Genomic DNA, 26,082 nt, shown 5'->3' on the forward strand with positions numbered 1-26,082 from the left:
TCATAAAGGCCTAGTTATGGCCCAATTTTCCAAATTGGGCCCAAGTCTCTCACATAGGCCTTATCCTAGAACCCATATAATTATTTAGTCCATTTGCTTATTCTTGGAAAACGCATTCATAGTCCAATCACCAAAGCCCAATAGGAAGGCCCAATTTAAGGCCCGAGTGAGATTTGGGTTAAGTATTTCTTACTTAACCCCTTAGGGAATTAATCTATTAAGTCTAGTATTGCCTTAGGTTAATTTTCCAATGATTACTAATTAATATTTTAACTCTACTAAATAATTCCCGTGCGTGTCCTGATAAATCCCCAAAATTAGGGTTTTAAGCCATTAGGGTTTCCTACCCAATACTAGTCCATTAGTCAATTGGTTGGGCTTTAAGGTCACTTTAGGCCTCATTGGGCCCATTAGGGTTTTATTACGTCAATTAAGGTTTCCTTGGGCCCATTAGGGCTCCATTGGGACCACTAGGGTTTCATGCATCCCAAACGAATCAAACACAACAAGGCAAAGCACACTGCCACTCGACACGGCGGCCGGTAGCGGCAAGAGGCGGCAGCCACCACCTTACAGTGGTGGTTTTGAGTTTTCTTTGATTAATCCTTCCCTATTACAGTTTTACAATATAGATCTCAAACAACACACACACACACACACTAAGCTAAACAGACACACACAGCCACCTTGTGGTGGCCGGCGGTGGTAGATGGTGGTAGCCACCACCTCACTATGGTGGTGGTGACTTCTTTCTCGATTCCAGCCAAGGGTTGCTTACATACACCCTACATCGCACACACTACGTTGCACACACATCTTTTTTTCTCAGAAAATAAACCAAACACCCACCTATGGTGGGCGGCGACGATGGTAGCAGTGTTGACAGAGACAGCCACCATGGTGGTTCTTCTGGATTACTCACGACGTCCGGGTACAACAACTTCTTCAGCCGCTCAGAGTGGCGACGGTAACGGTGGCCATGGATACGAAGAAATGGAGAATAGAAAGGTGTTGCGGTGGTGACAGGCGTGGTTGGGCTTAGCACCGATGAACGGAAAGAGGTTGCAACCGGGAGTACAGCAACAACAAACATGGTGATAGCTTCGCCCTTCCGACTTCCAATATAGCGCAACGTTACCCAAGGAAGAGGTTACCGTCAGTCTTCGACATCGTAGGTATAGCAGCACCTTCGTCTTCGGTGAGGCTTTCTCCGGCCGTTCACGACCTCACAGCTAGCATGGGCTGTGCTGTTGTATTTGTGGTACTCGACGATTCCAGCAGATGGTGGTTTGCGACTCGACAGAAGGGTGTAGCGACACCGAAGTTGAAGACGGAGGAAGGGATAGCGGCTGGTGTGAAGGGAGACATGAGGTGGCGGCTACTCATCCGATTATGGTTAGGGTTACAAGGGTGGACGGCTATATACCTGCTACTAGGGGTGTTCACGGTCCGGTTTTTTCGGTTTTTAGGTAAAACCGAAGCCAAACCGTTAGTAACGGTTTTTGTCAAGCGAAAACCAAAACCAAACCATTGAAAATTAAAACCGAACCAAACCAAGCCGTTACTAACGGTTTGGCTCCGGTTTGGTTTCACGGTTTGGACTTTTTAGGCCCATTTTAGTCAAGCCCATTAGACTAATTTAGAAAAAATAAAATAAAAAAATATTGCACTATTAAAGGTATTAAACCGTGCTCCCTTCAGGTGAATACATGTTGTGTTTGCTCCTTCAGGTGGAACCGGATGGTATATGTTTTGTTATAAAAACATTAAAGTTTACATATTAATACAAATACGGAGAAACAAAATGATTAAAGAATAATTTAATTTATTATATCGGGAACCAATCAAGCTGATGTCTGTGTCTCTGTGATATAGAATTGTTGGATGTCCATCCACCTCTTCAACGAAGCTACCATCTTGGCTACATTTTCAAATTTCAAATAAAAAACAAGTAAATAAATATCTATGCAAATAATCGTGTAAAATATAAGACTATACTACAAGTGTAGGATATATAAGAAAATGGGTCATACAAGGATATCAACTTCAAGTAGTTCTTTAAAGATACAAAGTCTTGCTTGGAATTTTACATGATAGATATAAGTAACAATTCAAATACCCATTGATTTCAGTATTTAAATTAGAAGAAAAAAAATTACCATTTTGGCATTGAAGGAGTCATCGGTGTTTTCTAGAAAATGTCTAATTGTTGGTATTCTGGCTTGATAATGTTGAACTTTCTTGGGTCTAATCCAATATTGATTCAGAAGGACCCGTTACTAAATTGATTAATAAAATTTGAAAAAAGGAAAAAGATAATCAAGAGGAAAAGAGGAAAAGAACAATCACCATTTCCAATGGTTGTTCTTCGCATCAAACTTGGACGTGAATCTTTTCATCTTCACATGCACTATACCTACAAATCAAGAAATATTTATAAAGATTGGATTAGTATCAATTTTCTCAATTACTTTTTTAAACATCATTTATCAGAAAGAAAGGAAAAAAAAAGGGGGGGGGGGGGGGGGGGGGGGGGGGGGGGGGGGGGGGGGGGGGGACTTACTGGCTTTTCTGGTCTGATGAGGAAGCATTCCTTCCACTATCCATCCCATATTTATTCAAAAGAATGATATTTATTTACATTAGCAACCAATGACTCCTGATGCTGTAAAAGATTAACAAATCATTAGCTTTCACAAAAACATATGTAAAGTTACAAATATACCTGATCAATAACATGCCTGATTTTTTCTTTCGAAATAAGATCCTCCTGGATGTTGATAGTTGCCATCTAAAACAAGAACAATTTCTTATTTCTCAAATACTTTTTGAACAAACATCTAAATCTGTATCCATTTGAGTATGAATTAGATTATCATAATCATATTTGATTAGAAGCTAGAGGCTTAGAGCTCAGATCAAGATCAAAAAAATAAAACGATTTGTTTAGAAAGGAAGAACGAGAAGCGAACCTGCAAGCGGAGCTGGGCTCTTCTAAACGAGAAGCAAACCTATAGTCGGAGCTGCTGCAGGCTGTGTCAAGGTGTAGTCGGAGTTGTTGCAGGCGGCGGCGAGGTGTAGAAGAACTGAAGAAGCGAAGAACAACGAAAGGGAAATGGCTTCAACTCTTATGAGTTCACTCCTGATCTTGCGTCTTTTGCGATTAGGGTAAGAGCAAGAAAAACTTACTTCCCGTCTTTGGATTGTGGGATAGTTGGATTGGGCTTGGACTTCACAAAAGAAACCAGGATAGAATGATTGGGTTGTGATAATTAAATGTGGTTGGTTTTAATTTTATTATTTATATATAAAAATTAATATATAATACAACAAAATATAATTACATATAAAAAATAAAAAATATATATATAAAAAACTTACGGTCCGGTCCGATTTTTATACGGTTTGAGATCTTAAAAACCATAAGCCAAACCGTTCACTACGGTTTGAAAAGTTCGAAACCGCAAGCCAAACCGTAAAGAAAAATATAAACCGTAAAACCAAACCGATGACCGGTTTGGCCGGTTTCACGGTTTCAAACCGAGCCACGAACACCCCTACCTGCTATATCCAAACTTTCGTCCATAATGATACTCTTAGTCCCTCCTTCCTTATTTTCTTTCAATATAAATCCCAAATTTACCATTTGACCCCTCCATGACAAATTCTTTTCAGCTTAGGTACATAATTTACTCTTTTAGCCCCAGCCATTCAAAAACCTTTCATATTAAGTCCAAATGATACCAAACACCCCCTGACTTCTAAAATCCTTTGCAAAATAAATCCCGAAATTACACTTTAACCCCTGGAGGTTCAAACCTTGTCATTTGGCTTCCCAAAACCAACACCCCACTAAATATTACTCAATTTTGGGCTATAATAATACGAAATAACAGTAAAAATCACTCATCGGGGTTCCGAGTTTATTATTTAATTATTATTATATTAAAATGGGATGTTACATCAAATTTTAGATCGAACGGTTTTTAGCCGACACAACCTAAACGAGAATCAAAGATCTCGTCAATAAGAGCTCAATAATAAAAAGAATGACGAAAATGGACGTCGGATAACAAAGTTATGAATTTTTAACGGACTTTTCCAATCCCGAACTGTTAAAATATAACTAAAAATAAATTCAGAATTAGCCGACGGAGTCTAAAGAACCTATGCGTGGATATAAAGAGCGTCGAAAACAGAGCTTGTATGCAAGAGTTATGAATTTTAGAAGTCGGGAATAGAATTTGCAAGTTGCTCGAGGAACGCCACGCAAAAGGGGAAGGAACGCACAACGTACTCGCATACTTGGTCCGAAGCGAGCCACGACTCTCCATCCAATTATCGACATGTATCTGTATGAATGCGTTGCGTACCATCGTACACGCAGCGTTCTGAGGTACATGTAGCGTACCAACAAAGTTACGCGCAGCGTAGACCGAGGCTTCGGCCTATAAAAGGGGTGCGAAGGCATCCGGGTTTCTCATAACTCCCACTCATTATTTCTCTCTCTACTCTCTCTCTCTCTCTCTCTCTCTCTCTCTCTCTCTAAACCTCCCAAACACCCCCAAGCCTAGGAAACTTCCCTAAGAGTAAAAGAAAGCCTCAAAGCGCCCGAAGGCTCTAAGAAAAAGACTTTTTCGGTTCGGAAAGTTCTGCCCCCGCAGAGCCCGATTTTCAGCAAACCTCCCGGTTTCCTCAAAGGAAACCATATTTTTTAAGAAGCAAAGCGATGTCCTAGTTGGAATCACCACTTTATCAAGTGAGTGCATAGTCCCTTTCATGAACATGATTTTAGTACAATGATTAAATTATATGTTTATTTGTGGAATATTTGATATTGCCTAAAATATGTGTTAAGAGCATATATGATAAATATACGATGATTTAGGATGCATAGTATACCTAAACAAATTAAGTGGGATATTGGGTAGTATCTCCTTGTGAGTAAATGTGAGATATACACGGAGGGAATAACTTTAGAACTTGTCATTGATCCGAGAGTATGGATTAGACTTGATTAGTTGTCCTCAGTCCGAGGGTATAGTTAGGACATAGTTACTTGTTATTAGATCTGGGAGTACGGATCAAACATACCCGATTCGAGAGTATGGATTAGTTACTTGTTATTAGATCTGGGAGTACAGATCAGACATAAATTATCTCATATTTCAAAAGCAAACATAAAAAAAACATATATATGGATCATAAAAGATGATAATTTATCTGAAATTAACGAAGAAGATGAGTGAGAAATAGAACATATCCTTACTCTACCACCACAAGAAACATCAACATTACCAACCACCATATGTTGTTATCAACCATCGCCAGCACCAACCACCAGTGCCAATACCGCCAACATCCTTCCCTTTAAAATCAGATCTGGATAAAAAAGTCAGAGCTCACAGTTTAATAGAAAATTTCAAACACCAAGTCACAACTTAATTCAATATTTCATACACTATTCACAGCTTAGTGCATTAAAAAAAATACACATTCATAGCTTAATAACTTACATATGCACAAATTAATACATAAAAAACACGTAGTCACAACTTAAAAACATACTTGATTTTGTTGAAGCATTTCATCAAACATTTTGTGTGCACTACATATATAAGATCTATAATCACCATTCCAATCATATATGAAGTAGATCTGATGTGGTGGTGGAACCATCGCTAGTCACCTCGAAATGCTTCGTATACACTAGATCTATGTCTAAATTACAATAAAAACATCAGATATGATCACATCTAAAAAATTGTTGTGTCTTTTGCTTCAAATCTAAAAGGTTGATGGTGCTTGGTGACTTTTCCGACGATTTGAGGCAAGGAGGCGGTGATGTTAGAATAGATTTGATGAAATGGTGGAACCACCACTTTCCACTATAAAATGTTTCATATACACCAGATCTATGCCTGAAATTGCATCAAACACAACAGATCTGAGCAGATCTGAGAAATCGGTGCAACTTTGGCTTCAGATCTGAAAGATTGATGGCAGTTGATGACTTTTTTGGTGTCTTTGACATGAAGAACACAAAACCAGGTGTGTGAAGTAAAGAACATGAAAATGGATCTCTACAGAACTCCTTCAATCTCGTCGAAGCTCGCAAATTTCAACATCAACGGTTTAAAAAATCATAGATCCAAACCGAAGCTCACGGATCTGGAGGTCGTTAGTGGTGGAAAACATAGACTTGAACAAGATCTTTAGATCTGAACGAAGATACGATAGATTTGATGGTTTTGGACAACAAGCAAAGATGATGTTATAATGTTATGAAGGATGCGATTGGAAGTGGTCATTGATCTGGAGGCCGAAAAGACTTTCGTCAAGTAGTGGTCAAAAGTTTTTATCTGGAACGACACTAGTGTTTCAGCTTGAGAAGTCACTGGTGGCTAGTAGAAGCTCATAAAAATGACACGACGATGGTGGTAGGTCGCAGATGTAACGTATGGCTTCAGATCTGAGTGACTGGAGGTGGTAGTGGTGAGTTTAGTCGGCGGTATGAGGCAGTGGTAAAACGACGACGACCCCGGTAGGTTGCAGTAGTAGGTAGCGGCGTTAGGTGACGGTGCTAGGTGGTAGAGGTGGTATTAGCTTTATCAGCTCATGAATGTTCATGAGAGAGTTAGAAAGAGATGAGAGAGTTTGAAAGTGTTTTCGAAATTTGAATGTATGATCTAGCTTTTTGTTTAATGGTTGTAATGTTAGGAATGTGTAGTGGTTCTCATTTGAACTTATATATATATATATATATATATATATATATATATATATATATATATATATATATATATATATATATATGAGAAAACTTCATAAATAGTCCCTATGGTATCTCAAAATCTGAAGTTTAGTCCCTAAGTTTAGAAAACCTTACAGATAGTCCCAGTGGTTTCAAAACTTTTAACAAATGGCCCTTTTCGCCAACTCCGTTAGCTTTTGGCTGTTAAGTAAAGGGCATTTCTATCATTTCACTATCACATGGACCATTTATGAAGTTTTGCCTTATTTAATATACATATATATATATATATATATATATATATATATATAATATTAAAGGGTCTCCCTCTCCTCTCTGTCATGGTTTCTTCCAAAAACCCAAACCACACTACATAAAAAAACACCCTTTTACGACATGCAATAGGTGTCGTAAAATGCTCAGACGACATGCAAATGCGTGTCAAGGAAGGCCTTGTCATAACGAAAGACGACACGCTTTTGCTCGTCATTTATTTACGACACGCATTCACGATGCGCAGTTATGACACACATTTACGGCACGCAATGTGTATCAAGGAAGGCCCTATCATAAAGGAAGATGGCACACATTTGTGTGTCGTAACCTTACAACGCACATTTACGACTCGCGTTGCGTATCATTAAAGCCTTTGTCAAGAAAGGCCATGTAATAAATGAAGATGACACACATTTTTGCGTATCGTAATTTTAAATGTTTAAAAAAAATATTATTTCTAGATTTACTAATTTTCAAATTAAATTTGCATTTAATGTCTCATAATAGAAAATAAAATATCACATACAAAAATACAATCTATTGCATAAAATTTAATGTCATACAAGTAATCGTTTCATGGAAAGATAAAACAAATCAATAGAAGTTGTAACAGAAATTTACAAACTAATTAAATACAAGAAATATGAAAAACTTGAAATCCCTGAGATTAATAGTTCTAATAGAAGCTTCATGTGAGACAGTTGGACCAGTAAGCAAGGATGTTCCCTAATCCACAATAGCAGCACAAGAACACGTACATGATATCTTTTGCTAGAAAGTGTCGATCCAAAACTATTGTTGAAGGTAGCCATGATACTTGTTAACATTTAAGCATAACAAGAAACCAATCAGTGACTATAATAAGCTAGAAAACAAGCAACTAATAAACTAAATAGGCAACTAATTAAGTCAAACTATGACTGTGTATTCCAAGTTTCTAAAGACTATGTTATTCCTGGTTTCGAACATTGCATATAAGATACTATACAATCATGTTTACAATAAACTTTAAAGAATTTACAAGTTTAAAATCAAAACAAACATATGCACAACAATGATATAAATTTATAATTTTTTGTCATTTAGAATTTACATTTGGAGAGAATGATAAAATGTTGATTTATTTTTGTTCATACAACACTCTCCAGACAATACTTAATTGAAGAAAAGAACAAGGCTAAACTTACAAGAAAAAGAAGGAAAAAAAATAGTTTTGAGTGTAAATTTCAAGATAAAGTCACCTGCACCCCAGTATGAATATCCAAGTGTCAATGAGTATGGAACTGTTTCAATCTTGCATAGTTTCTTTAACTCATCAAGATTATTGGTTGAAATATCTGACAGATCTGCTCCAAAAAACCACAATTACAAAAAATGAATCTCAATATATATAACATGAAAAAATCAAAAGACAATAAAACTCGCAAAATTTTCAAAGTATAAAATATGAAAGTGAGATTTGTTAACTTACTCTTCTTCAAATGAACCTTTTACCCTTATATGAAAATTAAGGAACAGAAACCTCAGATACCAGTCTTTGTCTTCCTTCAATATTAGCAGCTAAAGCACACCAATCATCAACAGATACCTCCATTGGAGACCTAGAAAAAGGTTGACCATGGTGCCTTTGAATATGAATTGTAGATAAGATATGAGCATGAGTATCCTCTAAGGTAGAAGAAGAAGACCATGTAGGAAAAGCAGCAAAATGACCTCTTCAAGGTTCTTGTTGTGTAGATAGACATTAGATAGTTCGTGCCCACGCAGAGATGCGATACCTTGCTAGAGTTGCAGGAGGCCGCCAGACGGCGCGAGTTAGAGATTGAGCTTCTGTTGAAGAAGCAGAGACAGACCCCGACGCAATCACAGCCTACGCCAAAGCGATTTAGGGCACTGACTACAGGCAGGAGAGCCAGAGGGTTCGTACTTGTGGAAAGTACAGCAAGGTACATGATGAGGTTTTTCAATCTTCTTCAGGATGCCACAAGTATGGAAAGGATGGTCACATCACGAAGGATTGTAGGTAACAGATTGCATGGGTTGGTGTCAGACTTTGTTACCATTGTGAGCAGGTGGGCCATATGAAGGCCCAATGTCCCCTACTAGTTTCCAGGCAGGTGCAGGCCCCAACACCATCTACCCTAAGGATTATTGGCGGGGGTCAGGGTAGAGCAGAACCTCCGAAGGCTCAAGGACATGCCTTTCAACATACAGCCGAGGAGGCCAGGACAGTACCATATGTGGCGACCAGTATGTCTTTTCTCCTATCTATTTGTTTATGATTGTATTATGAGCTTTCGTTTTCTTTCTGCACGAGTTATTATGATATAGGAGATGCTAGGGAGAATTTATTTCCAGTGGATCATAGATGGTTAGGATCCGGATATGCATTCGAGGATAAGAGATAGGATAGATAATCGCCAGTCTAAGGCGAGCAGTTGTAATTCAGAAATTCAAAGATCATCAGCGGGAATTCAAACTATTTTGAAGTTTGTTACTTCGTATTAGGACAGTTAAGTTGCATATTAGATTCGCCGTGCTCTAAGTGGGGGAGAATTGGGAATTCTTGGATGGGACGTTAGCTATGGGAGATGCTATTTGTTACAGTTCAGATAACGGTTTCCAAAGTGGTTGGGTTGAGGCAGTCCAGGCATGCTGAAGACTTTGTACGGGTTTGTTAGTTATATGATCGGGTACTGAGTATATATGTGTTATGGGGTATCAACTTCTTCTACAAGTGGATAGTGTAGGGTGAGGTTTCAGCACTATGACACTTGTTGACGTTATGAAGGACATTGATTAGGCCTCCTTGGGCAATGGAGGAGGTGGGTATCTCTAGGATGGAATGTTGAGCAACTGAAGTGACGATAGTATTGTTGATAGGTTATCAGGGAGCATTCTAGTCATGAGCTGAGGGTCGGCGAGGGCATACCAGACTCATGACGTGGGCTCAGAGGCAATCCAGACCTATGTTGAGGACCATGTAAGGGTATTCCATACATAGGCTATAGGCATAGAGATTGTGATGGTTAGGCGTCTTGTTGGGGCGCGTTTGAAATGGATGTCTTGTTGGGGTTCGGGTGAGTTGTACCCAGTTGTGTTGAATCAGAGGATTTTGGAGGAGATACAAGGATAGATCCTTGGATCTCAAGTTATGGGTTTAGACCCGATGTATTCAGTGGTATTCCAATCTAGGTTATCCCATCCCGATGGATGATCGGAGCCTATGATAGATTGGACCTGACGTGTTTGGTATTCCAACCCGAGGGTTGATTGGGCTAGACATGTGCGTGATGTGAGGGTATTCCATTCCGAGGATGATTGGACCCGTCGTAGGCATACATGGTATTCCAGCCAAGGCTGATTGGGTCAAGTGTGAGTGTTAGTGTTTTTGAGATGGTTGATTATATGTATAATGGTTTAGGAGTTAAAGGAAGCAAAGAACTTTCGATAGCAGAATATGACCCATGGTTCTATTTTCAGGTAGGAACTTTAGGTTCCCAAGGTTGAGTGGTCCGTTAATAGTAATGGGAAGGAACTAGCGATGGTTAGTATGAGTGGTCTGTCAGGGAGTCCGACCAAACTCAAGTTTCCAGATTGCTAGTTTTAGGTGGAGTGGGGTTGTATGCCGCATGGGATTATGGATTCGTCTTCTCTGGAAAGAAAATATTTCCATTGGGTTAGTCTCCTTCGAAAGTCTTTGGATGTCATGGTTGTGGAGGTGACCCTCAGGATGTTGGGTTGCTGGGGATGGTAAGGAATGATTTCGACGACGAAACCGAATTTAAGTGGGGGAGAGTTGTAACATCCCATTATCAAGTAGCTTTAAATTCATCCCTCAGATTATTAACTATATCATTTTTGGCGCTTGGTTTGTAAGGAAGTGGCAAAAGGAGGCCCTGGTGGCAAAGTGGTAATTTTGGAAATCGAAGTAGTATGCTAGGCGTACATGTGGTACACTTGGCGTACTAGGGCACGCCCTAGTACGCTGGGCGTACGAGTGTCAGGATGGAACCCTAACTTTTAGGGTTGTAGAGTATTTAAGCACCTTATGGACCATTTCCTCTCATCTCTTTCAGCCTCCACACCTCCCTTAGCCGACTTGAAAGAACCCTAGCCTCCTAGTGATCATTCTTGAGCTTGGAAGTGTGTTTTTGTGCCTTTAAGAAGAAGCTTGTGCATTAAGGATTCAAGGAAGGAAGATTGGCTTGTAGATCTTCGTTCATCATCTGCTTTGGGAGCTCCAGAAGGTATACAGTTGTTAGCTTTGTGCCTATTTCTTCTAGATCTATCCTTGGTAGATTATTTGCACTCTTTTGTCCCATAACGTCCCATTATAATGCATGGTTCGTTTTTGACGATTTGAGTTGTCCTTTCATTATTTGTATAGTTCGGGAGTTTTGGTAAGACAGTAATTCGGGAATTCGATTCTTCGGTTCAGATCGACATTGCGAGGTGAGTTATCCACACTGTACTCAAAGGTCTAAGGCACCAAGACCGACCATTTGATTTGTTATTTGGAATGGTTACTATTGTGATATGTTAGCTCGGTATCCTGGTAGATAGGATGGTTATATGCTAGTATGATCAGTTAGATCAGTATCCTGGTATTTTGGACGTGATTATTCTTAGAGACCTATAGTTGGTCTAACTGTCTGTATACTATTAGGTGATTACCTGTTATGTGTGCACATGCTTGTTATGGTAGTTGAGGGTATTCCATCCTGAGGATGAGTGGGCCCTAGTGTGTTGTCTTTATAGACAATTGTATGATTATCTGATATAGGTGCACATGTTTGACTAGTTGTGGGCATTCCGACCGATGATTGTGGGACGAGAGTATTCCATCTCGAGGATGATTGGACTCATAGTATGTTGGCATTCCAACCTGATGGTTGAGGGCCTAGGGTATTCCATCCCAATGGATGATTGGACCCATAGTATATGTTGTATATGTATTGTGTGTGGGCATTCCAACCCGATGGTTGTGGGCTGAGAGTATTCCATCTTGAGGATGATTGGACTCGTAGTAGATGGGCATTCCAACCGATGACTGAGGGCCTGGGGTATTCCATCCCGATGGATGATTGGACCCATAGTATGATGTTTGTTATTGTATTGTGTATTGTTGTGTGTATGAGTATTTTGGGGGTAACTCAGTAAGCCTTCGAGCTTACATTTATCGATTTTGTTTCAGGTACAGCGGATGACCGCGGGAAGGCAAAGGCGTGACCGTACACTTCCTCGATTTATGGTTTATGATTTCTGGGAACTCTGATGTTTAGATTATATTGAAAACAAATTGTAATAACTGAATGGTTTTAAATGCTTTAAAAAGTTTTAAATTGGCTCGAATTTTATGGATGTTACATACAATATATGGGAGAAATATTTGTAACACCCTATTTTCTGAGCTAGAAGCTTTGGGCTTTTAAGTAAAGTTAAAATCCTTATTTAAATAAAATAAATAATAAAATTAAAATTAAATAACAAATTGGAAATAAATAATGAGGAATAAAATGATAATAAACCTCATTACTAGTTTAAAATAAAATAAGATAAAATTTTGACAATAAGGTAAGACGTTCGTAGTAAAGGACCAATAGTGTTAACTTGGAGAAACTTGTGTTCGACCAAAGAGTTTAACAAAATAATCAACTTGGACCAATTTTGTATATGTTAAGATCGGGAAGGACCATCTGTGATATAATATGAATTTTAAGTAATTTGGGAACCATTTTTGAAAAGATTTAAGAGGAGGAGGGACCAAAACTATCAACTTTTCAAAATTTGGGAAAACGAATTGTGATCCTTAGGTTGATGCATCGTGAAGTTATCACAAAGTTGTATCTTATTAACGTTAAACAACCTTTTTCTCACTCATTCTTGTCACTCTCGTCTCCAAACGACTTTGGTTTCCCTTCGACCTCCGTGATTGAAACTCCAGTGCTTAGAATTGCTATATGAAGCCTTTCCAAATCTTGCCATCATCTTGCAGCTAGAGGCAATTTTCTTCCTTTTCCTTTTAATTTCTTGGCATTGTTATGAATCTCTAACTCCAATCTCTTACTTAATCCATGATGTTTTCATGAAATTAGTGATGTAATTTCACTCTTGGGTCCATGTTCAAGCTCTAACTAGCTAATAATTGTGAGATTTGGAGAATGTGTGTTGTTTTGATCAATTTTACAAACCCTAGAATGTCAAATCTGAATCTAGTATTTGTAATCTAACTTTGAACTTGATTATATACTTAAGTATGTAAGTAACTTCAGTTCAGTGATCTATTTGTTAATTTTGACTTATGGCAAGAATGCTTGGTGTTTTGATTAAGTATAGCTCTATGTGTTGATTTGGGAATCCTCCAACTCATAATGGCATAGATCTAGTTTCCTAACTCCAAGAAATGTTATGAGCTTAAGTTTATGTTAAATTGTGTGTTTCCATTCAAATCCATGGTCCATTTGACAAATCTATATCCAATGGCGAGATTTTGGCAATTGAATGCAAAACCTTACTAAAATGGATTATAATTAGGGATTCTTAACCTTATTGGTCTTTTAAATAGATTCCAAACTCAAAATCATGCTAAAATCTTATCTCCATGTCAATTTATGTTATCCTATCATTAAATGGTGAATTATGATGACATCTATGCATTAAGTGTGTCAAGTAGTGCATTTTTGGCATCATACTTCAATAGAGTCAATTGGAATTGTAATTCTTTGTAGTTGAGTGATTAAGATCCTAAAACCTTACCTCCTCTATTCCTTATATGATTTAGGTTCAATTGAAATAAGTAGATCCTTATTTGAACTACATCTTTCATACATAATGAATTGATGATGCTTATATTCTTACTCCTTTTTATCATCAATTTGGATTAATGGAATGATATTTATAAATTTGTGTTTAATTCAAGTATTTGATCAAATGGGGATCCTTACTATGTTCATATAATTTGTTTCAACCTCTATTGGAAGTTATTTGAGTCATTGGAATCAATCTTAATGTTCTTTGAAAGTTATATGTCTAAATGAGAAACAAAGGAATTTATGCATTCTGTTACATCTACCATTTTAATTCAAGCTTGGGTCTTGGGTTTGATTCATTCTTCCTATTCCCTTTGGCTTCTATGATCCATACTAGGACTTATGAAGTGTAATTTGGGCTTAGTTTGTCATAATAACATTAAAAGATTGTTATGGTCTTGTAACAACCTTATGATGATACTAGGTGATTGAATTGGTGGCATAGAGATTAAGTGGTGCAACTCAAGTAAAGGAGAACTTTGGTATTGCAATCTTAGGATTAAGGCAAATACTTTTACTTTGGAACACTTGTCCCCATTATATGAGTATTTTGGCTTGTGATTTCCTTATGTTCAAATTGTGTTTTCTTTATTAAATGGTTATATTTATGATTTGGGAACGTCATTTATTGAGTTAATTAAGGACATATTTTGAAAATATCACATTGTTGCGGGGTAAATTTATCGTATTCCGAGTCCATGTACCCTTTGATCTTTATTGTGAGATAACACAAATATACATCCCTTATTTTTAATCTTGTGTTTTGAAAACCATCTAACGTATACTTGATTTCTATTTGCTTATATGTGCATATACTTGTTTGCATTCATGAAAAAAGGTTTTTGAAAGTGATTTCATAACAAAAGATAAATATCTATATTGAAAATATTTTGGCATCCAAATTGTGTATACATACTAGGATGGGCGACTTAAGTGTTCATATCTAGGATCCAATGCATTTTGAGTTGTTTTGAGTAAATTTATAGATAATCCTCACTTACATAAGTAGAAGTTTTCTACCCCTTGTGTGGGACTAGGGATATGGCTATCTAGTTCCTAGATCGATGGTGGGAGAGTCACTTAACTAGATAATGAAAAGGAGAGTGTGTTTTTTCCGATAGAACATGTAGATGGGAGACTCATCTTCTCTAGCAACTTGAGGAGAGTGTCCTCAAGTGTCCATTGCCATTTATTATCGTGAGTTTGGACTTATTGAGATTGACATGGGTTAGGATAGTTGCATGCATTGCATTATCTATTTGAGTTGTTTTGAACTTATGTAAGTATATATCTATCTATGTGATTTTGGTGTGGGTTTTGATTGTTGAGAATTGCTTAATCAAAGCATAACTAATTTGATTCATTTATCTATTTGTGAAGTTTTGACATTTATAACAATGTACTTTGGGTATTGTTATATTTCATCCCAAGTTATCTATTGATGTTTTGTTGTTGTTTTGGGAAGGTGCGGGTTGTACATTTCTATATGAGTTGAATGTTCACTCATACACTATCGGTATAATGTCTAACCCTAAGATTGTAGTCACTAGGCTCCCAAATCAACTTGTTACTAAAATTTTTGGTGGTTAGTGATGATGGTATAAGTTATAGGATTCACAACTTTTTTGGACATAGACGACTAATATTGAAGTTTATAACTTAAAATGTGGTTTTTATATCGTACAAAGACACACTCACTTGTTTTATTAATCAAACTTAACTGTGTTTTGAAATTTTATTTTTGGGACTGTTTTCTGCGGATTAAACTCTTAGTTTCTTTTAAAAGTATCTTTGTTAAAATGCTATTTTAAAATAGTCCAAGCGCGGGGTATTTCAATATCAACACAGGAAGACCATACATGATATACATGATATGTGAGATATCCATGTTTAATTACCAATATTCTGTTTTGTACCCTTTTTTTCTAACATTCACTTGGAACACATATGTACATTATTTATTGCCCAAAAAGTCTTGAGATTTGAGTTACCAACCAGGCATCTTATAGCTTATTCTTTTTCCAACGTGCAAGTAGTCATCATCGTCTTAGAATGTGATGTATATATTGTTTGCAAGTGATTCAAGGAAATTAAACAAATTTGGGGCGTGCTTGGTTAAGATTTGGTTGATCTATAACTCCATTTAGTTCGTCTTATTATCTCACTACTATATGAACATATTTTACATTTTCCTCTAGGCTTGCTACCTATTTTAACTCTCTTAGAATACCTTAAATTTATGAATATGAGATGATTAATAGAGTACATGTCTATCGTTAAGTCTAAATTTTTCCTCCAAGTTTTCTAAAGTTTTAGTAGTCGGGTCAAGGAAGATGCATAAAGAGGGAAGTCTCAATGCTTGCGCACATGAGAGACGTCTTTAATTGGGTTAGCCAGAAGAATATATGGTTGCCCATGCCCTTACATATCTTTATGAAGTGACAAAAGCTTCATCACGTTATATGATTCTTTAATAGTACCATGTTATCCAGAATATTTAAAAGGACAAGCTTTTATATGTGAGATTCTGCTAGACACCGACTACAGAAATAAAGTTTTGAATGTTACTTGAAGTTATTTTCTTTGCTAGTATATATACTTTAAAAATAACCAGTGAACAACTAATGATAATTACTTTAAGAAGAACCAGTGAACAAATGTTACCGGAAAGTATTTTCTTTTCAAGCATGCTCATATTACCGAGGAATTCTCTTTGAATTTCATCAAGCTGGCTGATAGAATAGTTTAATCGGTGGTATATATATTTATAGTGGTAATTCATGACACGGCATGACAAAAATACATCACATCAAACGAAACTGGAATTTGAATTCATGTTCATGTTAAGTGTAAAAAAATATAATGCCGTGTCGTGTTTAGAATCCGACACGAAATAGACACGATTTTGCATTTATGTGTCGTGTTTATCGTGTTATGTATGATTAAATATTAATTAAATAAACTAATTATAATTTTATGTTATCTTCGTTGTGTCGTGTCGTTTTTTAATTGCTCGTTTTCATGATAGTTAAAAAAAACACGACATTGTGTCGTGTCTCGTGTCGTGTTCGTGTTACATACAACATTTTCATGTCATGTGTTACCAGACAAAAACACGACCAGATTGCTCAATTTGCCACCCCTATATATATTCGTTTAGATGAACAGTGACATAATGATAGGAAGCACAATCATGAAGTTTATCAAATAGTTTAAAGGAACTTATATGTTCCATATTCCCTGTACTTTTTTATTCTTACCTTTTTCTCTTCAACAATGCAATTAGTGTACCATGGCTAAGCCTTACTAATCTTACATTCATATCTTTTCCAATACTGATTGGCTAAGCCTTCAAGCAATATTGGAAATCTTTTTTCTATTTCTTCTCAAGCAGCATCATTCAGTGTAGTAGACATTTTCCAAATGAATAGGGTAAACCATTGAACATCTAAGAAAGCTATGAGGAGTATCTTCAAGACTTAACAGAGTCCAGAAAGAGACCCACATAACATTTGAACCCCAGAGGTTATGAGGCCCGACTCATATGGATGGAAATCTCTCAACCGCAGTGTGCCCCATCAGTCAACCCCAATATTGCTGTTTTGATCACGTGCAATTTTGAACTTCCCCCAATTTTGACTTATTCATGTTTTAAATTATTTTTTTAATTGTAAAATCACGATGATTTCCTTGAATCACCTGGTTGATTAGACACTTAAAATCCGTCCTTTATGAAACACTAGACACTTTTGTGTTTGTTATTACTTCCGTTTTGTGTCGATGTTGAACTTGGTGCAAGCCCAATAATTCATGAAGTTTATCACGATGCAGATTTGAGTATGCCGTAAGAGGAATAGGCTGTACTTCTGCCACTCGGAAGGTGGTCAGACCATGCGGTGCACCGTCTACCACAAAAAATTTCACACACAAACCTTTTTCATATTTGAAATCCTTCAAATCAAAAAATAAATCTAAATAACCCTCAATTTACTGCTCGTAGCAAATCGCGTCGGTCTACCGATCATAAATGGAACCCTTTTTCGATTTCGCCATGACCCCAAGCCCAAGCCCAAGCTATCAACAAATACCACAACAATTTTACGCGATACAACCTCTTACCCCAATAATAATAATAATAATAATAATAATAATAATAATAATAATGAAAGTGTGACATAGTGTTGTATGGCACCCACCAGTTTTGTAGAGTGAGAAAAAAACAATAACATGATACTGCAAAAGTGTGGTATGGCATCTACTAGCCTCATATGAAGTAAATAAATAGCAAGAATTTCATTTATATTTTTACAAAATTTAAATATTACTTTTATATCCTTATAAATTTAAAATTATATATATAGGTCTAGGTTATAATGTGGATAGACAATTATTGTGTGGACGTGTAGACAGTGTTATTCTACGAGAATTACTAAGAGAATCAGTTGTTTAGTAATGCGAATATGTTCAACCTTACTTAAATATCGTAATTTTTATGCAATCTCACTAATTCTTATTTATTTTTGTTCTCACACATCTTATTTTCATTCTGACAGAAAACGATTCAATAAACATTCTGACAACAGTTTAACAAAATGAGAATAATAATAAAAAGTCTATAATAACCTTATAGACAATTTAATTATTGAGAACGTGTGATAGTGACAATAATTATGTACGATTGAATGTATTAATATTATCAAATAACATATTTTCTTTGTTATTCTCACAGAATAGCATTGTCCACGCGTCTACACAATATATGTCAATCCACATTTGAACACACACACACACACACACACACATATATATATATATATATATATATATATATATATATATATATATATATATATATATATATATATATATATATATATATATATATAGACAAAACTGCAAAATTAGTCTTTGTGGTACTAAAAAAACTTTTGATATTCAACTTGCATGGGTGGTACAAAATCAAGGTTTTCCTTGGGTTTTGGTCCCTGGAGAACTTGAAAAGACTTGTTTGCCCTTTTTATTTCTTTTTTGTATTCTTTTTATATTTTCTTTCATAATCTACTAATCTCCATCTCCATGCTTAATAAAAACCTCCCTTAAATGCCACATGTTTGTAACGACCCAAATTTCACGTCCAAAAATTTCATTTTAAAAACATTACTTTAGAGAAACATTAATTGTTAAAAACATTGATTGATCAAACCATAACAAAACGTAAGCCATGTCTAAAAATCAAATCATACAATCATCATAATATCAGAGTATAAATCCCAGAGAATCTCGTAAGTGCGGAATCCGGGTGTGTGTATGATGTGCCGCTACCGCGCCGGCTCCTTCCCCTTCGACGAAGAGGTACCTGAAACCAAAACCATAAACTGTAAGCACAAAGCTTAGTGAGTTCCCCCATCGTACCACATATCATACAAACAATTAACACGCATACTGCCAGGCTATTCTGGGGTGCCTGACTACCCGGTACGACCGTTCTGGGGTGCCGTCCTACCCGTGTCAAGCCATTCTGGGGTGCTGACTACCCATGTCAAGCCATTCTGGGGTGCTGACTACCCGTGTCAAGCCATTCTGGGGTGCTGACTACCCGTCGGTCCTAACAACCGAACACATGGACTGATCCCCTCATACTACCCCTATCGCATATAACATAACAAGCCAACATGCAAACATATCATCACATATTGTCAGACGTATCTGGGGTGTCTGACTACCCTTCGGTCCTAACAACCGAACTCGACTACTATCACATACAACATATCATGCTAGCATATAACATATCAGGTAGTAGCAACCTAGATGATATCACAAAGACAATCATCTATCATACGTCTCCTACTGGTGGGTCGGCATTGTGGCCTTAGACCCACTGCTACAGGAAGGTAACTCACCTCGAATAGGCTGCTGGTTTGTGTGGGAACTGGCTGTCTGCTGCTGCTGCTGCTAACGTCCCTCGACTGTAATTCCCACAAAACGATCAGTCAAACACGCTAGATGTTCTTAGGGTAAAATGACCCTTTTACCCCTCACCAAGTCAAAGACCATGTCAAAGTCAACTTCCAGTTGACTGGACTCGCCGAGTCCAGAGAGCAACTCGCCGAGTCCATCTCTCGCTGATCCGGTCCCACTCACCAGGTCCCTCTTTCACCCACTGAGTCACCCCAGACTCGCTAACCGGGACTTTGAGGCCGACTCGAGTACCAACTCGCCGAGTCCTACGAGCAACTCGCCGAGTTCCTCGAGCAGGTCCTCTGCTTGCTTCCAATCCACACCAAAACACCCCATTTGAGGGTTTGGGGGTTTCGGGACTACGTTATATGGTTAATTCCGAGCACAGGTACGAAAGGTTGAGCCTTTGACGCTTAAACCCCTCGTGTTCTGTGGATGTTCATATTACTCGCCGAGTTTGAAGAACTACTCGGCGAGTTCCAGGCAATCTTCATAGGACTCGCCGAGTTTGTTCATCCAACTCGCCGAGTCGACGACCATCTTCATAGAACTCGTCGAGTTCCACCTTGGGACTCGCCGAGTCCTTCGACCCACTTCCTGAGTAGGCCAGATCTAGGACATGCAACACTTCTAGACCACAGATCCATGGTCCTAGGGTTCATTTACCACGTAAAGTTGTAAACTTTACGTGCATGCATGGCCCTATGAGCTCAAACATGCACTTCCAAGCTATACAAGAGGTCCTATGCTCACTGGGGACTTCCATTACCTCAACCACAGAGACTTTATGCTACTATGAAGTCCAAAAGGTCCACATCCAAAGTTCTTACAGAACATTAGCCATAAACACATAGAGATTCAGGTTTTTAGGGCTTAAAACCTCTTTTCTTAGGGACAAGAAGGGGACTAACGAGCTAAAGATCAAGTTAGGGTCTTTTCTACCTGAATGGAGGCCTTTCACAGAGTAGATTACGGATCTCCTTCCCTTCTTGCACTCTTCAATCTTCTACTTCTTCTCCCAAGCCCCAAAACACCTTCAAATGCTTACAATCACCCACAAGGACACAAAGGAGGCTAGGGTTTCGTTCTACAAGTCTCTGGGAGTGCTAAGGGAAGTGGAAGCTGGGTTAGATCGATTAAATAGGGTGCAAACACCCGGGTTAGGGTTTAAGTCCAAACAGGGTCTACTCGCCGAGTCGGTCCCTCAACTCGCCGAGTCCCAGGCTAAATATGCAAAATAAAGAGATTTAATAATCACGAATACATACCAGGAATCAGGTGCTACAATGTCCCTCTTATAGAGCTCATTGTTCCACGTGTCACTCCTGCAGGTAACTTATCACTTATTTTCCCGCTTATTTTTTTCAGCAAGATCCGTCCTCAGAATTTGAAATTGATTTTGAATATCCGTGATTGTAGCATGATTATGCGACTTTTTCCCCTCTTTCCTTACCGATCCCCTGAATATTGGGATTCAATATTTTCAGTTCAAAATCCCCTTCGCCATTTTTGAAATCCTGCTGATCGGTTTATCTCTCATATTGATTCTCATATACCTATATCTATATGCAAGGGTTACATGTTTTTGGCCGCATCGATGGTTTTCCTCCATACACCAATTACAATCTACTTTCCGACCACCTTCCCATCCCAACAATCGGTTTAAGGATTCGACAATGGCACTTCACGTCTGCCCCTTTATTTTCTATCCCTCTAATGACTTATAGATCGAGCATCTACAACTCTCCTTCTCTCTATGTCTAAGAAAAGCGCTAATCTCATCCACCACCAATATCTTTCACCATCACCACCATGAACTCACCACTGGTCGACGCCATCCAGAGACACCACAGTCTTAATCTCAATGCCCTCAACAACAACCACCATCGCATTCTTGGTGCCTATATCTAGAAACCCTAGATCTTTGGTACGAATTGTTTGGCTTCAAAACTTAAATATTTTTTTTTTAACTTCTTAAATCTTGATTCCATGTTTGATATGTTTTTTCCAATGAGAGATCGACCCTTCCAAGACATATACCCACCAGTATGAATCAATTGAAGGGGAGGCTACCCAGGGCTTATAAGGTATTTCCAACTTTCTGTTTTTACGTGCATGCCTAAAGAAATATATGTACATTCCTCTTTCTTTACCACTAATGAAATATGTATATATGTATTGTGTCTAACATCAAATAATTTCTTTGTGGTTTGCTATTATCCAAATTGGTATCCTCTGTTGATGAACATTTTATAATGGTCTTCAAAGTACAAAGCTTTGTATAAGCTAATTGCACCGCACTTTGGAGACTGATCAGTTGTTTTTTTGTTTGTTTTTTTTTTGCAACTTATAGGTTGGTATAATGCAAATTGTAGGAAGTTATCCCAGTAGCTTTGCTGATAAACCCAAGTCAATGTACATTGTAAAAGAATTAGAGCTAATGAAATTTGTTTTTTTCATGGCTTAATCATGTCGTATTAATTTAATTGTTTTTTTTTTGTTTATTGGCTTTTTGAAGTGATTAAGGTTAAAAAGATTGTTTCTGGAATAAGATAAGATGGAACAGAAAAATGGTGTCCACTTATTTTAGAAAAAAGATGCTATTTGTTGGCAAACAATATCGGATTGCATATGAAAATAACTCACCTTCTTCTAGCTTAAAATAATGATTTTTTTTCGAATTTTGAGAAAGTCATAAATATTATGGAAGTTGGTCAAACTATGATTATCAATTGACTTTCACATCTTAAGGATTTAGATTTAGGCTGAAAACATGTTTTTTTTGGTATGCACATTACATATTTGGTTTGTGTATTTTCTCAGTTTGATCTTCAAAGCTAGCATAATGTAAAAGTGAACGACAATTTTTTATGCTATTTATCTTTCAATAGGTTTACCTTTACATTTATCTCACTTAGTACATGCTTTTCATACAACCTCTTACATATGCTTCTCCAAATTTGATTATTTTGACCCTCAAAATCAAAATTACAACTGTCATCCAATCACCACAAAATCAAATAATAATAAAAAATGCTTTCATGTATTATGTATACATGATTACATTCTTTGAGGAATTATAAAAGATAAGTTGTTTATAAGATTAATAGTTTCAATTTTGTTATTTTTTAATAACTAAAAATACAATGCCAAGTTTCAAATAAACAATAAACAGTAACTTAATATTTAGTAAGTACGAAAAATGTTATTAATTTGAAAAAAGCAACTAACATATAAAAGTATTAATTTATGCCTCAACTATTGAAGGTCAATATTCCTAATATCAAGCGTTTGGTCAAAGCATAGTTTTTCAATTCATACGGAACATTATAAAAATATTTTTTTTATTATGAACAATAAATAATATCTTTAAAAAAATTACATGGTTTTGTCTTTTTTTTTAGTATGAAGCGAAATTAGAACGCTAACATGCACAAGTAATGAAATTACAATGCTATTTTATGTTTTTAAATTAATAGAAAATTTCAATAAATAGAAGTGCAATGCTGTTAACGAAAATTGAGTAAAATGTTATTAATTAAATTATGGTTATTTATGATTAAAACTATATTTTTATAATATCTGTATTATTTAAATTTATAATACACGGGTTAGGTTTTAAAAATAAAAATAAAAATAAAGAATTGGGCGCCGTAATGCGGTTGTCTTCATCCTTCTAATATACAAAGGTCTGTCTCTTTCTCTCACACATATTTGACAAACGTATGCATTCTTTGATTTTTAGTTCCCTCACTGATTTGATGAACTGATTCGGTGAGTCCACCTGACACAAGAGCAATAAGATAAACATATTTGGTTTTGAAAGAGTTGAATAGATTTCATAGCTTTTGGGGTTTTTCAGGTAACTGGGTTTCTGCTTATAATCATATGGGTTTTTCTTTAGCTGAATTTGGAATGATAATATTAGTCTCCCACAAATTTCTTTGATGTAAATTGGCTCCAGATTTTGTGCTAAGTATTTGAGTAATTTCCCCTGTATCTGAATTTAAATTTGAAAAAAAAAAATCGAACCTAATTGTTCTCAAAGTGAGAATCGTTTTTGACCAATAGTTTAATATAATATTCAATTTTTGCAAATTTCCTTACGATTTGATACACGATAGATTTAAGACAAATATGGTTTGTTCTCTGATAGTCGTAGCCTTCTAGTTAAGAGTTTGAATGTCAAAGGTCAAATACCGATTTCTCTCAGATGCAATACAGTCAAATCTTGAGAATTCATGTTGAATTTTTTTTTTTCTACAGTCACACATGAACAATCCCATCGACTTTGAAGGTTCTTGACACACACACACGATGACTTTGTGCTTTAGGGTTTTCTTTTGGGTTCCACAAACTTATCGTGTTTCTGGACAGGTTTTAGGGTAATTATTTTCGATTTCATTTCTGGTCACACATAATTTCAATTTCGTTTATGGGCACACACTAACACCGACCATCACCACACCTATTGTGAATCAGATTTTAAGATCAAAGTTGAACGTCTTTGCGAGTACAGCTCTTATAATATTTGATACATGCATAAGAGGAGAGGGGCGCTATATATGTTTTGGCCTTCTGGGCGAACAATTCAGAAAAGGGCGAAGTCTTTTCTCTTGATTTTCTGAAGTTGTTAGGGGCACCGCAACACCTTTGTTCTTCGAGAATACATACAAACCCACACATTTGGTCTCGGGTGATTCAAAGAGACGGGGATAAAAAGAATGTGATAAATATCTTCTTAAATAGGTTCTAATGCTAATTTTAACATTAGATATCTACTGATGGAGGTGAGATTCGTAGCCATCAGTGACATGAGAACACTTTCCTTCTATATGGCTTTCATTTTGAATCATATAAACCCAGAAACAATGATACACATGTAGTTCTGGTTAAACCAGAAAAACAATTATTTTCATGATTTCACACAAAAGGATTGGGTAGGGGACAAATTATTTTATTTATTTATTTATTTTAATTAAAATAGTATTATAATAATTATAAAAAATACAAAAAAGAAAATAAAAGGGCATAATCATTTTTTCATGTTTTTTTGGACAAATCACGAAGATGTTTTGATTTTGGACCTTCCATGCAAATGAAAATGTTTTTTGGATCCTATCCAAAGTTTTTTGAATAGCACAGGGACCAATCTTACAGTTTTTTTTTCTCTCTCTCTCTCTCTCTCTCTCTCTCTCTCTCTCTATATATATATATATATATATATATATATATATATATATATATATATATATATATATATATATATATATATATAGGGTTAGGTTATTTTGTTTTCATTATCTATTGTGTGCCCGTATGATTGATTCTGGACCAATCATTTTAGTTATTTTAAGAAAGTAATTAATGTATATTACATGTTGAAGATATAATAGGTATTAATTACATCTTCAACATTTAATATGCATTAATTATTTTCTTAAAATAACTAAAATGATTGGTCCAGAATCAATCATACGGGCACACAATAGATAGTGAAAACATTTGAACCTAACTCTCTCTCTCTCTCTCTCTCTCTCTCTCTCTATATATATATATATATATATATATATATATATATATATATATATATATATATATATATATATATATATATATATATATATATATATATATATATAGGAGTAGGATAAAATGAGAATACCTAAAAGTTTGAGAACGCAAGAACGGATTATAACCTTCTAAATAATTAAATCTAGGGCTATTAATAACCGGGTCATTTATATAAATTATAAAACTGATTAGTTAAATATGTAACTTTGAAATGGTGATAAGGGTATAATAGGAAATCCGAATACTATAAATAAAGTAAAATTGAGTAATATAACCCCTATAAACGACCTTTTTGACAAAAATAACCCATAATTGTCTTTTTGGAAAAATGACCACTTGATCTAAAATATCGTGTTCCGGAGCACGATGTTTTGTTTCGGAGGTGTGCTCCGGAACACGATATTCTAGAGTATTTATGATATTTTTCTAGAGGGGTTGTCGGTTGGTAGGGATTAGGTCTTGTGAATTACGTTGCTAGCATGACTTTATAACCTATGGACGTAGATGAAATGGAAAGTCATATTCATCAAAATCTCTTAACATAACAATATATAAGATGCAATAATTTACTATAACCTTTTATATTATAGTATTATTCATTTAGGATTTATAGTTATATTTATTTGTGATGAAAATCTCTTTCAAATCCATTTTGAAGAAATTTACTCTAAGAGAGTTTTTTTACATAAATGATTGGTTACTTTTAAA

The 26,082-nt window shown here is 36.2% G+C and overlaps 2 long non-coding RNA genes across 5 annotated transcripts; one reads left to right on the plus strand and one right to left on the minus strand.

The window, feature by feature from the left end:
- Positions 1-1,649: 1,649 nt before the first annotated feature.
- LOC111892639 (uncharacterized) lies at positions 1,650-3,235 on the minus strand. 4 transcript variants are annotated; one of them, XR_006191686.2, is made up of 6 exons: positions 2,973-3,234; positions 2,726-2,846; positions 2,564-2,665; positions 2,350-2,416; positions 2,160-2,247; positions 1,650-1,921 (listed from the first exon to the last, which is right to left on the minus strand). It is a non-coding gene; the product is annotated as an uncharacterized LOC111892639 (long non-coding RNA). The 4 variants fall into 4 exon arrangements; XR_002850598.3 differs by having other exon boundaries at positions 2,726-2,791; positions 2,973-3,230; XR_002850605.3 differs by having other exon boundaries at positions 2,564-2,846; positions 2,973-3,235.
- Positions 3,236-23,470: 20,235 nt separating this feature from the next.
- Positions 23,471-24,972, plus strand: LOC111893084 (uncharacterized). The gene is made up of 3 exons (XR_002850784.3): positions 23,471-23,662; positions 24,067-24,185; positions 24,283-24,972. It is a non-coding gene; the product is annotated as an uncharacterized LOC111893084 (long non-coding RNA).
- Positions 24,973-26,082: the final 1,110 nt, after the last annotated feature.

The sequence above is a fragment of the Lactuca sativa genome, chromosome 5 (genome assembly GCF_002870075.4).
Source record: "Lactuca sativa cultivar Salinas chromosome 5, Lsat_Salinas_v11, whole genome shotgun sequence".
NCBI classification, from domain to species: domain Eukaryota; kingdom Viridiplantae; phylum Streptophyta; class Magnoliopsida; order Asterales; family Asteraceae; genus Lactuca; species Lactuca sativa.